Source organism: Panicum virgatum, chromosome 8N, assembly GCF_016808335.1.
Source record: "Panicum virgatum strain AP13 chromosome 8N, P.virgatum_v5, whole genome shotgun sequence".
Taxonomy (NCBI): Eukaryota; Viridiplantae; Streptophyta; class Magnoliopsida; order Poales; family Poaceae; genus Panicum; species Panicum virgatum.
The window spans coordinates 2,081,306-2,096,424 of record NC_053152.1 but is presented as its reverse complement, the minus strand read 5'-3'; the positions used below and the strand labels follow the sequence as shown (position 1 = coordinate 2,096,424).

At 43.2% G+C, this 15,119-nt stretch overlaps 1 pseudogene; it reads left to right on the top strand.

Moving 5' to 3' along the window:
- The first annotated feature begins 201 nt into the window (after positions 1-201).
- LOC120686569 lies at positions 202-9,025 on the top strand (annotated as a pseudogene).
- The last annotated feature ends 6,094 nt before the right edge of the window (positions 9,026-15,119 follow it).

The window sequence follows — 15,119 nt, the reverse complement described above, 5'->3', positions numbered from 1 at the left end:
TGGTTGCCTAGGCACCCACGTTCCTTAATTGGGCTCCGCCCCTGGGGCGCGGGGCGCGGGCCGCTCGCCGCGCCTGGCCCTGGCCGGCTGACCGCCTGCCCCTGGCCGGCTGACCGCCTGCCCCTGCCGTCGCCCGCAGTGCGCCGCCCCTGCCTGGTCGCCGCCCGCCGCCCGCCGCCTCCGCTCGATGGCCCTGGCCGGATGGATGCAGTTGGATGGATAAGGTTTGCTTGCTCTAACCCATGCCTTGTGTTTGTGCGTTTGGGCCTTGGGCCTTGGGCAGTTCAGCAACTAGGCACTCCACACTTGGGCTTAAGTGGCTGGAATTTTTAGTGGGCCGGGGCTAACTCGTGAGCTGTGAGCACTGAGCACTAAGCAGCCCGACGCCCCGCCTAGTCGTCTTCTACCTCCAGACAGACCTCCAGCCTCCCCTATTGCTTGCACCTTGGACTAAAAATCCATGGAGGGGCTCCAGGGGGGCTCCATGGCTCCGGTGGCCGTAGGGGGGGCTTGAGCCCCCCTGACCCACCGCTGGATCCGCCCCTGGCCACCGCACAAAGGAGCTCGACCCGCCGGCGTCGATCTCCGCAGCCACCGCGTCTCCGGCGACGAGAGCACTGCCACGAGCTTCGGAACGAAGTGATGAAGCTTCCAGTATCCCTCCCATCCCCTTTCGCGCATTCCCGGTGCCCTCGCTTTGACCTGCTGTGCACCGTAGCCTCTGCGCCACCATTCGGCGAGCTCCAGTAGCCGTCCATGGCGCCACCGCTCCAGCCTCCCCTCCGGCCCGTTCCCCACCACAAGGAGCCTCCCATCGGGTTCGCGGGATCTCGCGCAGCTTTTTCGTAGTATCCCACTCGCCACCCGTGCCCAGCAAACGCTGAAAGGTCCTAGTATGGTTACGAATTTACTAAGCAAAGTGGTTAGTAAAACACACAGTTTAAATCGCGGTTTTGCTTAGCTCTAAGGTTAGGCAAGCCACCTACTTGCAATTCTAGTGATTATAATCTCTAAATCAATCAAAGGCTATGTCACTACTTCTACAACTAGTGAACAAGCTAAGCAACTAAGTTACTCTACACACCTACCAAGCTACTCAAGCAAAGAAAAGTAATGCAAAGAGAAGAATGCTCTTTATACCGACGTGTAGAGGCAATGAACCAATCACCGGGATGTAGATGAATGAAATGAAGCCAATCACCGGGAATCAAGAGAATTAATAAACACAATAGATGACACTTGATTTGTTCACCCAGAGTTCACTTGTGCACCGACAAGCTAGTCTCCGGTTGTGTCGACCAACACCTTGATGGTTCTAGGTGGTGACTCTCGCCGTGCCCTGCAAGGCCGCTAGACACCACTCACAAGTGCGGTAACTCAATGACAAGCGCAATCCACTAGAGTATCAATTCGGCACTCCGCCGGGGAAGATCACAAACCCCTTACAACAATGGAGATGGTCAGAACAATCACCAACTCTTGGCAATCATCCTCCAACACCTCCAAGCCATCTAGGACCGGTACTCTCCAAGAGTAACAAGAAATCCACCGGCCACAACGATCTTCAAGTGCTTCTAGATGCAATCTCTCAAGCAAATGCACTAAGATCACTCCCAATCTCACTTTTGATTCACAATCAAGCAAGCATATGAGTGGGAAGGTGTTAGCAAAGCTCTAAAGGATGTCAAATGATTCAAATGAGCAAGAGAGTCCCTAAGGAGCCGGCCCTCACACTTAAATAGGCAGCCCATGGCTGCCCTTCCCGTTAGAACCGAAAACTATGCATTGGACACACCAGATGGGTGCATCGGACGCACAGCTCTGTTGCGTCCGATGCTCATATCGACGCCGTGTGTCAGCCCTTCAAACAATGACCGTTGATCTCCAACGATCAAAACGAACTTGCCAACGCTGTAAATGTTGCATCGGACGCACCGGTGCCACGCACCGGATGCGTTGATGCACACTCAACGGTCAACCCACGTTAGCACCGGACGCACCCATCAGACGCGTTGGAAGAGCCCTCGCCCAGCATCCATGGGGGTCTAGAAAGGTTCCAGAGAGGGTAAATGCGCATCGGAAGCATCCGATGAGCATGCATCGGACACACTGATGCCACTTCGCTCACTGCCCACTAAAACCCTAAGTCCCACACAACTTTTAACGTAGCATCGGACGCGCCTGGTGACGTCGACACGTCGTGTGTCCGGTGCACTCTGCACTCAGAGTCTGCTCGGTTGGTAGCATCGGATGCACGGACCTGTGCGTCCGATGCAGCATTCGATGCACCACCAGTAGCTGTTCTAAGTCAAACCACTTCACCCTTGCTTCCAACTTGCCAACCACAAAGTGTACTCTCCATGTGCACGTGTGTTAGTATTTTGCAAGGGTTAAGTTAGCACTCTAGATCCTAATGCATCAACATGATCAATTATATCTAGAGGCACATGATAAACAAAGTTTTCGAAAGATTTCCCCTCTTTATAGTTCGGCTATCGATCCTAAACCACTCACACCCTCTATGGTGTCTTGAGTGCAAAACAAAATGGCCCTATTGCTTTATACCTTTGCCTTGAGCCCATTTTGTTTTTCTCTTTCTTCTTTTGCAAGTCTTGAGCACTTGATCATCTTTTGGACTATCACCATGCATCCACCATGATCTCCAAGCTCCTCTACTTGGCTAGGACAACCTTTACTAATTCACACTTAAGTACAAAGGTTAGTCCTTAGGGTTTCATCAATTATCAAAACCAAACAAGAGATCTTCACACGCCGCGCCTCCATTCTCCGGTGAGCCGCCGCCGCTGTCCATGGCCGCCCCGCCATGCCGACGTGCTGACCACCGCCACCAACCGGCCAACCACGGGCGAGAAAACCCTAGCCGCCTGATCCAGATCCGATGGCTCAGATCCGATTTGGTGTACCAGTCAACAAATGGTCAACCCTGCCTAGTAACCTATCACGTGTGCGCCACATCAGCGCCACGCATGCGCTGACCGTGTCAATGTGGTCAACACGCGGACAACCCTAGCATTTTTGCAGCAAGCCCCCTGATCTTTTCAGTAATCGAGACGAGATCCACCGCAGTTCAAAAGAGGTCATGTTTTCAGCAGTTTAAACCCTACTGCCGTTGGTTTTTATACCAGAGGTCCTTTTTCTTTATACAATGTTGTTTTTAATTATTTAAAATGTGAAAAATAGGTCCTGGAAACTATAGTTTTGCCACTGACCTTGTTTTAGCCATATCTTGTGCGTTATAGCTCCGTTTTGGCATGTTGATGTTGCGTTAGGTTCGTAATGACATAAACTACGTGTTAGCAATGTTGTTTATCATGTTTTACACTTTTGGTATTCAACATAGTTATCAATTTTGATTAGTGATTATTCAATGCTCTTCTGAACTAAAAGCAACTTAGGCTTATATATAGGCTTTACATAAATCAATATTAAACATGATTAATAACAACATAAATGCCTTTTCAATGATGACCTGCTTAGATCAACCCTAAGTCATATAATAGTTTGATTAGTTGATCTCACATGTGTTCTGTTTCCAAAACTTTAAATGTTTAAATGATATAAGGGATATATAGTCTTTTACAAATTAAATATGTTTATAGTTAACCCTAGTTTTATAATTCAATTTGATTAGTTCAACGTAGGGTATTTCTATGAAATATTCTTTACCTAGTTTTGGTTAACTAAAATAAATCAGGCATAAAACATGTCCTCTCCGTTGCAATGCAAGTCTCGATAGTCGCATCTTTTCAATGATAGCTCCGTTATCCGTCGTCCTCTCGCTCTCATAACCATAGCATCGAGCCATACCGTTTAGTCTGCTCTCTCTTTAGCTTCTCTTTTGTTTGATGTGTTGTTCTTAGTTGTGTTCGTTTGTTTGTCTGTTTGCTTGGTTGCTGCAAGTAGAACAAAAGCGGTCTGTTGGCACTGAAGACCATGAGTTAAGGAATGACGGGAGAAGCAACAACTATTGACTGGAAGACAGAAGCTAAAGATTCTGAGTAGCTATACTTTGGGAATAAGGAAAGTGCATGCACCATTTGATCATATTGCACCTAGTCACTTTAAATTCGAAATTTACTTTCATTGCATGTGTCATAATATTCAAACCCTAAGGACATGACTAGCCACTTTTATCTGAAAATATCACCTTGGGGTTTACAATCATGGGTAGCGTAGTTATGCTTAGTTGCTCCGCTCACCTTTATTCTTGTTAATGAAACTAATATTGGCTACTAAGTACTTTTACAATGATGATTAATGTTTAATGATGGATAATGGTTGTTGCCATGTCAAAGAAGTAAGGATGCTGGATGCATACTTGGTTAAGTTGATGAAAGAGGGAATGTGTATTGGAGTTTGACCCGTTTTGCAGGGGGTACTGTTGGTATAAATTAAATGCACATAATAAAGATGGGATATCCGCAAGGGTACAGATTGAAAATACTGTTCTAGCACTTCACCAAAGATAAATTTCCCGGTTTTAAATATCGAACCCAAAGGAACAATAGGTGAATATAACTAGGTTTACTTAATCCAACTTTCACAATCAAGGGACTAAGAAAATAGCAAGATAAAGGAAATTCCTTCTGGTTTTTAATTCTAATCTTAATAATCCTTGCTTTATATTGTTCTATCATGGACGCTAATTCTTATAAGAACAAAGACAGAGTTTCTTCTTATAAGAACAGAAAAAAGCCTGCCGTTCACCTATCAACGAGAGGTGGGCTACAGAGGATTCAACGAAGCTATAAGAGTCACCTTCACGATACAACCACCGAATCCAAGACAATAGGGGGCATTCACAAGCAAACCTAGCCTAAGCACCACACTTAAACTAAGAATACTCCTTTAAGAGAGTTGCAAACTTGAATAACAATATAAACCAAAACTTACTTTAATTATGAAGTTGAACTCCAGAGAATCTCAGAAGCAAGCTTTTCTCGCAAAAACTTGATCCTGCAGAATACAACAGAGAAGAGCCGACAGGCCGGAACTCCTCTGATCTACTCCTTACTTAATCTCTCTATCTCTAATTATAGACTAATTCTAAGAACTAGTCTAATCTTGATTGCTAATCAACATCCGTAGTAGCTAAATGGAATTATGCTCTCTAGCTCTTGATCTAAGGATCTGACTTAGGGTTTTGTTAAGGGTATTATAGTCACTATATGTGTCAAGGGTAGTTTAGTCACTTCATATATTCTAGGGTTTGGGGTGTCTCATGTACTCTATATGTATTGCCCTTTGGGCCTAACTCAATACAACAATATAGTTCAGTTCTCCTAGTCTTCTCCAATCGTAACAACATAATTCTCAACCTTTCGAGCTAAAAGGTAACAACCTATTATTAATGTTAATGCCTTCTCTCATTGTTTCCATCATAGCCTCTGTTTCCACTTACATTGTTTCTTTTCTATTTTGAAATATTTCCGCATCTTGATGGATTGCTATTCCAAAGTGCAGAACTATGAAGAAATTCAGTTCTAAAGTTTTAGTTATGAAGGTGGGTTAAGTATAACGTGCAACAACAACAACAACAACAACAACAACAACAACAACAACAACAACAACAACAACAACAACAACAACAACAACAACAACAACAACAACAACAACGACAATATAGCCTTTTGTTCCAAGTGAGTTGGGGTAGGCTAGAGATGAAACCCAAAAGACACAAAGGTCATGGTTCAGGCACGTTGATAGCTAGTCTCCAAGCGCTCATATCCAAAGCTAACTCCTTAGAGATATCCTAATCTTTAAGGTCTCTCTTAACCGACTCCTTCCAAGTCAGTTTATGTCTACCTCTACCCCTCTTTACCTTATCAACACGCTTTAGCACTCCACTATGCACCGGCGCCTCCGGAGGCCTCCGTTGGACATGTCCAAACCATCTCAACCGATGTTGAGTAAGCTTCTCCTCAATTGGTGCCACCCCTACCCTTTTCTCGAATAGCTTTGTTCCGGACTCTATCCCTCCTTGTGTGCCCGCAAAACCACCATAACATCTGTATCTCTGCTACACTCAGTTGCTGGACATGTCGCCTTTTTGTAGGCCAACATTCAGCACCGTATAACTTCGCCAGGCAAATTGCTATCCTATAGAACTTACCTTTTAGTTTTTGTGGCACCCTCCTGTCACAGAGGACACCATAAGCTTGACGCCATTTCAACCAGCCAGCTGAGATTCTATGCATAACATCTTCATCAATGTCGCCATTCTTTTATAGCATCAAACCTAAATACCGAAATGTGTCCTTATGGGCCACCACTTACCCATCGAGACTAACGTCACCACCCTCATGCCTAGATGCGCTAAAATCGCACATCATATACTCGGTCTTGGTCCTACTAAGTCTGAACCCTTTTGACTCTAACGTGCATCTCCACAGCTCTAACTTCCTATTTACCCCTGCTTTACTCTCATCCACTAGCACCACATCATCAGCAAAGAGCATACACCAAGGGATATCATGTTAAGTATAACATGCTAACAAAAAAATAATAATTTGGTAACTCCATTTGTAGATACTACTTTATAAGGAGGCAAGATAGCTGAAGATACTTGAGGTCCTGCATAAGCCGCTGAACCAAGGTAACTTCCCACTCATAATAAATAGATAAACTTTTTCCATGACTTCCATGAATTAGTTTACATGGCTGTGTATTAATGGAGTTACATTTTTGTTTTTTACATGATGATATCAAAGAGCTATTAGAGCACCACTGCTTCTGTTGTTGTTGTTCAGGTGATTGAAGCGCTCAAGGTTCCTACTGCAAATAACAAGGTTTTATGGCCACAAGTCCAAGGCAGAAAACACCTATCCTACTCTAATTCAAATGTTTGGTCATTTCTTCTAATATGAACTTTGAAGGATGGCGCATACTGTTATTCGCAAGTTCAATAATAGTAGCCTTAGTTCTATTAGGTTGTGCAAACACATTAAATTAAGGACTGATAGTATGCTGCCATCATCCAACGTATTATGTCTAAGCATTGTTGATCAGAGAATTGTCAGACAATGCCAAGCAAAACAAGTATGAAGCAGTACCGCAACATTGTTTCATGTTCTGTATTATATTTTGTGTTTGTGCAATTCTAATTCATTTGTGCTTTGCAAATCTACTCGTTACTCAAATCAGCATATATTGATTAGTACGTTTTCGCATTATTCATGAATCTGTTTGGACCATAAAGCTACACTCAAATACTCCATCAAGGCAGACAGGCGCGGCGTTAGTGCACCAACCGTCCTAGTAACACTGCTATACTACCACTCAAATGTGTGGGAATGACTGGTACTGTTGTGTTGTCTATAGGATCTTGCTGCTGCAATGGAGGAAGAAAGGGGTGAAGCTTGGGGAGGCTTCCTATCAAGAACTGACAGGGGTAAAGAAGCCGAAGCTGGATGAGCAGGGTGTGCTCCACTGGCATGTTCTTCTTCTCTACCCCGAGGTCATGTAGGTGATTTCATTGAGGATTTTCCGGAGACAGACACTTTTTCATATCCTTCTGAGTTCTGACCTTTTAAAATTACATGGTGCATTCTTTGATTGAGTTAAATGTGTAGATGTATAAATAACATGATTGAATTCACGGTATCCTTAACTATCAAACATGTTCTCAGAAAGTTCTCCACCATTGGCTTGGGATGAGAACCACACTTACACAAGGGATACGATTGATCTGTATTATCAGGTATGTACTGCATGCTATTGTTACAGTTGCTTAATAAAAAAAATTCTAAGCATCATGGGATGTAGCTGCTTCATTGAACATTATGATAAAGGGCTTGAATGACAAGTTTTGATGATTCATGATGTGTATGAACAAGTGGTGATCTTTTGTCGTTTTAGATGTTGGGTGATCCCGTTGTTGTTGGTGAACCATAAGTCTGTCTGTTTGTTAGCAGATAACATGTGGTCTTGAACTTAGCTGCACATTTAAGCTGTCCTCAGGATTAGGAAATATTAATAATATAACAATCACAAGACAGGAATGAAACATCAGTGGGTATGATGTAATTGAAGTGTTATTATTGTACGTGAAACTATTTTTTATTGATTGTACTTCATTGTTAATATTTCCTATTAGTGACATCCTGAAAAATGAAAACAATGGCATCACATTATATATTTTGAAGTCAAAACCTCTGATGAGATGAAGCGATATTAGCAACTCAGATCTCAATATTGTCTCGGTGATTTCTATTTTCACCATCTAGTGCACAAGTAACCTTTTGGGTTTTCCCTCATTCATTACTGTAAAGGTTCGGCATGCCAGTGCAGGTTTTGTGACAGATCAGCTTTAGGACATAGAATGTCACTTGTTACTCTTTAACCGACTATTATTCACCTTTGTACATTAGGGTTGTTTTGGCAAACCTTTGTCCAAAAGCGAAAGGTTAAGATATCTTCTAGAAGGCACTGTAGACTCGTAGTCGCTTCCAGATGGCGTACTTGATGGGGAGGATGAAGAAAAGACAGTAGCAAGAGTAGCACAATTGTATCGTCAAGTATGTAAACTAAGCATGCTCTTTATTTTTGTTTATGTTTAGCTTATTATACCGAATAGTTAAGACGTAAAGAAAATAACATGGTATACGAACACTACTGTCCTTTTTTATTGCTGTTAGGAAAGTGATCTTGCACTATATTCTTCTGTTAGCTGAATTACGATCGAGTGAGATGCTCTTGTGTTGTAATGTTGCATTAATGAGTATCAATACAATTCCTTGCATTCCGTGCTGCTGAAGGTTCTAGTAAGTGGATCAAAGTAAAAGAAGGGAAAACACTTCAAGAAGTGCTACAGGACAAAGACTTTATCATTCCTGCAGTTCCTAGTTTGTTCCAAAATTTTGTATGTTGTGCATAATTCATGTAGAATCCACAGTACCAAGTTTAGAACTTAAACTCCGTCTCTCTGCATGCAGTATTCTTTGTTATCTCAAGAAAAACCACCTTCTACAAAGATTTCAGGCCTGGAAATTGGTCTTTGCCATGAAAAAAGCGGCGCACCAAGGTTCTGTTCAACATATCCCTTTGGAAGGTGGTAGTGGATATGGTCAGAAAGCGAAAGATGCTCGATTGTTATCATCTTGTGGTTTTAAAGGAGCATACTTCTTTCAGTATCCACAAAGATACCTTTTGCCTTAGTTTATGCCAAGGATCGGAGTGTGTTCATTGTTCATCAAGATAGACTGAAAAGAGAACTCGATGTAATATGAGTTTTGTCTTGGACCAATTCACAGCATTTGGGGTAGACAGGTACTCTGTAGTATGATACTGGTGTGATACTCAAGTATCAACTGAAACATTGTGTTCCTAGTTAATGAATGGGCTTGGGGGTTGGGACCGAACACCATTTTGTGTGGCTTGCTTTGCTTGCATGGCTACAGACGCTTATTATTCTTGGTCGTTTGCGTTCAACCCTATGAAGTTTACATGTTTGCTCTCAGAGAAAGCAACACACTTGCAAAGGTCAAAGGACATGTATGGTGTATCCTCCTGGGAGCTTCATTATCCACAAAGACACTAAGGGTTTTGTTCAGCATATTTGGAAGGTGGTAGTGGATATGGTCAGAAAGCGGAAGATGCCAGGTTGTTCCTCGTCTTGTGGTTTTAAAGGAGCATACTTCTTTCAATATCCACAAAGACACCTTTTGCCTTGATTCATGCCAAGGATCAGAGTGTGTTCATCGTTCATCGAGATGGACTGAAAAGAGAACGCGATGTAATATGAGTTTTTGTCTTGGACCAATTCACAACAGCATTTGGCCTGGAGGTAGACAGACAGGTACTCTGTAGTGTGATACTGGTGTGATACTCAAGTATCAACCGAAACGTTGGGTTCCTAGTTAATGAATGGGCTTAGGAGTTGGGACTGACATGAACTCCATTTTGTTCTAGCCTTTTGCTTGCATGGCCACAGACACTTATTACTGGTTGTTTGCGGGACCGACTGTTTCCGCTTATAAGTAGGTTATCGGTGGAAATAAGCAAAAATTCCACCAAACACTTTGCTTAGTTCTAACGATTCTTGTTTATATGGTAAACCGCTTGAGAGATTTGAATATGAAGTGAGAAGCACAAAAAATTTCCCTTAAATTAATCAAGCATCGCTATCAAGGTTCTAAATAGCCGGCTATAGCCACCGCTATAGCCTGCTATAGCCTTTGGGAGAGGAGAAAGCTAGGACATCCGTCTTGTAGCTATAAAATATTAAATCCACTAATAGTGGGTTATATCCCGCTATAGGCGCTAAACTAAGGGTTATTTAGCCAGCTAAATCATATAATTAGTCTTTATTTATTGTTAGTTTAGTATTGAACTTTGTTATTTACAAACTTTGGTATTTTGTCAACGATGCAACGAGGGAATGAAGTCCAAGATGTCTTCGGTATATGAAATTTTATTGATTTCATATTTATATGTAAAATTACTCAAGAGATTTATGCATGATGTTGAAGTAGAAATGCATAATTGTGACAAGCTCCTAGAAGATTAGAGAGTATGCATGAACCATGGTCACCATGCTTCTTGGTGAAATATGGAATACCATAGAAATTAGATATTTATATGGTTAGATAAGTATGAAGAAAATTCTAGAGTTAGATGAAGTGTACACAAGATGGACACATGAAAAAAATCATATGAGCCATGGAGTCCTATAAATAGGGGTACTCCCCTACCATGGCATAAGAGGTCTCAAGTAGGAGATGGCAAGGTTGTTGTCTCATGGTAAGGTGGCCACATAAAGAGTGCAATAGTCATGTGTTGTACTAAGTTATGGTGAATAAAGAGTTGAGTTCTCATATAAAGTTCATCTCTCATATTAGTGTTTGGGTGAAGGTCTTCTTAGCCTCATAAAGAGTGCTATATCCCGCTATATCCGTTTTTAGCCTCTACAAAAACCAAACGCTAAATGTCTTAGCCCGCTATTTTAAACACTGATCGCTAGGAGAGGCTAAGAGAAGCGTACCAAATAGGGTTGTTCGACCCTACGAAGTTTACATGTTCTCTCAAAGCAAGCAACACACTTATCCTCCAGGAGCATATCGGATTCTCATTATCGAACAAACAAATTACCACTTGAGAACTACTGTTACATCCAACACGAACACAAGTTCCTCTTAAACCCAACATACACAAACTGCTGGTGTTCCTCAACTTTCACATAAAGAATGCCACATGAAATTGACAAGCAAGCCTGGTAACTTGGTTTTTGGGAGCAAAGTAGTACCAAAACCGGCTGTGACCAGTAATTATATTACCATTCTCATTATACTCTAAAGAAAATTTGGTCACACGGAACATGTAGCGGAAAAAGGAACTCCCTTGCTTGAACATGTAATCCTTTGCACGTTTGTGGTAGTCAACGGCAACGAACTCCACTAGGCAATATTTACTTTCACCCCCCATGCAGATAAGGTTGGCGCCTCTGTGCGACTCACCTAGGTCCTGACTGAACAAATACTCGTCGCTGTACTTCACATTCGGGCAGCGACCGGTTAAGGCAAAATCCAGCTGACACGAAAAGATGCTGCTGACACCAAATTTTGGCACGTGTCAAGAAAAAGTGTTGCAAAGGAGAAAACGTTCTGCGCCGTACGATCGGTGGATTTGGGTGGGTGATCGTGTGCCACGGTCGAAAGTCTTGCTGACCGAAGAGGAGGAAGTTGACCAGATATTTTGGCTTCGGTTTGGCAAGAATTATCTTATTTTTAGAAGTAGTTTTTATTCCCTAGAATAGATCATGTTTTGCCGTGATCGGCCAGGATTGTGTTAGCGTGGGGTATAAATATGAACCCCCGGCCATTGTAACAGATTGATACACATCCAACAAACAAAACTTTACTACTTGCAATTTACTTTCCCGTCGGCGGCTTCGCCATCTTTTTTCTTTCTGCGAGTTCTTTCAAGCTGATCAAGGACGTCTCACATTTGAGCGACTTGGTTTGCTGGTAAGTTTTTGTTTACCGAGTAAATCTGAGCTTTAGCTTCTGGGCGCATCGCTGTTGCTTCGTTCAGATCTATTCAAAATTTATCGAATTTATCTAAGCTTTGATCTCTGGGTGCATCGCTGTTTTCTCGTTTACATTAATTCACAAATTACCCGACTTAGTGATCTGTTTAATCGGCTGTAAGCAACTTGTTTATCACGTTAAACCTTGTAAAGCCAATTAGATTGAATCATAAGCTTAGCCTTGTCCAGATCCATACATTCATGGGTTTGTACATTGTTACCTGGCACGTATCGGCTTTTAGATATAGCCGTCTGGTTGCTCATCGGCATCGGCAGCTCATTGCCGATCCGTAGTAGATCGCTTTTATCATACGCTCATCTTACACGATCTTTTGTCACCTTCTGTATCGGCAGAGCCTTGCCGATACCCCGCATAAGAGTGATTCGGAAATCCAGCCGATACACTCTTGAATTTAACGGTTTATTGTTTCCTTGTCAATTTACAGGTCAAATTGACTGGCACGCTTGGTCTGCATTTTGAGGCTTGGCGAATGGTGCCCTCAGATTCTAGTGTGTTGATTTTGCGTCAACACATCTTTTGGCACGCCCGGTGGAACCCGAAACATCAAGATGTCAGAGAAGGCAGAGATCTCGGGAAACAATCAGATCTCGATTGATAAAGAGAAGTTGAAGGAAGAACACAAGGCAGAACTTAAAGCACATACAGATGCTTTTGAGCAACGGTGCCTTTTATCCTTCAGCACCAACAGAAGTGGAGAGGTAATCAAGAAATTCGATTTTCCCACTTTTGTATCACATGAAGAGTCATAGAAGGAGGACAGAATGATTCATTAGATGAATCAGGCGATTGGACATGCTTTCGCGAATCATGCTCCAATCATGGCCAACCACGTCCATGATGCTGTGCTCAAGCGCTACAAGATAGAGGGACACCTGGTTTTGTGGGAGTAGCCTACTATCAGAGAAGTCAGATGGTCTTCTCTCCTATTGGATCGGCTCCTGGGACATCACAGATCCATCCTCAAGCCCCGGCTGATGAGGGTATCATAGATGAACAGCCGATCAGTATTGTAGCGTCACCTCAGATCCCTCCTGTGTATACCAACTCTACACCGATGGCCACATGCACAGGGGAACTTCATGTCAGGATACACAGTTGGTTGGAATCCAACTACTGGACTTAGTATGCCTCCGGAATTCATGATTCCATCTCCATCAAAGCAGCCAAGTACATCGGCTTCTCAGCCGATGAACCAGCAAGAAAATGCGTCGGCTCCACAGCCGACTCAGCCTCAAGACACCGCACCGACATCACAACAAGCGGTTACACCTGCATCAGTGCCTTTGCCAGCAAGTCCGAGCCATGGGTCGGCCCCATGGCCGACACCTCAATAACAGTATCTAGCGACGATGTTGCAACCTAAGTCTCCAACAGAAGTTTTGGCAAACAGACTCCCTCATGCTAACGGAGTCATATGGGTTTTCCAAGATCTTGCGACTGGTATGTTGCGCCATGTGGATGTGCCTAATGTACCTAGCTTTGCACGCCGTCAGTCTGGTCAGGGGTCAACACAGAGCAGTCCAAGCAATAAGATGGTGCTGTACTAATCACCATCTAATCAACCTCCTCAGCAAGCTACACAGACCGCATCGGCTGCTCAGCCGATGACCTCACCAAGCGTCCAGCCAGCATCAGGAACTTTACCGTTGATTCCATTAGCACCACAGGCAGCATCGGCTGGTGGTCAACAGATCGATTGGACATCCAAGATTGCTGAGGTTATGAGATATCAATTTGGTTTGAAGCCAAAGCAGCAGAATTTGATGTACAGAACTCCATATCCAGCTGCTTATGATCAATTGCCATTGCCCCACAAGTACAAGCTTCCAGATTTCACCAAGTTTTCTGGACAGGGGGAAGTCTCCACAGTGGAACATATCAACAGATTCATTGTTCAGTGTGAAGAGGCAGCTCAACACGACGCATTAAAAGTGTGTTTGTTTTCCATGTCCTTGTCTGGATCGGCCTTCACATGGTTCACTACATTACCAGCCAATTCCATCATATACTGGGCCGATCTAGAGAAATAGTTCCACCAGTTCTTCTACTCTGGTGTGGAGGAGATGAAATTGACCGATTTGACCAACCCGAGGCAAAAAAAATGATGAATCGGTCGCTACCTTCATCCAGAGGTTCAGAGATGTCAAGAACCAGTGCTTTAGTCTGGTTCTGTCTGATCAATAGCTAGCAGAGGTTGCCTTCCAAGTACTTCTACCACACATCAAGGAGAAGTATGCTTCTCAGGAGTTCTACAGCATCAGTCAGATGGCTAACATGATGACACGGGAGGCAAGACCATATGAACAGAAGAGAAGCAACTTCCAGAAAAAGGTTAACTTCGTTGACAGCTCAGATTCTTCTGATTTAGATGATGATCAGATGGTGAGATCGGCTGAATGGGTTCAGAACAGTAAAAAGCCGATCTCATGTCCTTTTGGTAACAAAGAACTCGAGAAGTATGGGTTCTATATTACCAAAGCTGACAGGATCTTCGACCTGTTGCTGTCAGAGGGACAAATTAAGTTGAAGCCATATCATAAGATCCCGACAGATCAGGAAATGAAAAATATCAAGTATTGCAAGTGGCATAATACGACATCTCATGATACCAATGAGTGCAAGGTATTCCGTCAGCAGATACAATCGGCTATAGAGCAAGGTAGGCTCAAGTTTGAGACACCTAAAAAGCCGATGAAGATTGATGGGCATCCGTTTCCAGCAAATATGATAGATGTTGGAAAGAAGGGTAATGCTTTACAAACCAAGATGCTCACATCACAATCAGCAAAGGAGTCTGGTGCTGTTGATCCCAAAGCACAGATTATGGTCGATGATGCTAAAGGCAAAGGGCTGCAATAGAGAGAAGAATCGGCGATGCCTAAGAAGAAGGTCACGTCTTAGATGCTGTTGAACAAATTCCAGTGTGATCAAGAGAGAAGACAGTACCGGGAAGAATCTGCCAGACGACGTGAGGGACATTGGAAGTGTCCTTTCTTTGTGTACTGTTGGGAAGAAGGGTTGACTCTGCCGACAGTGGATAATTGTCCAGAG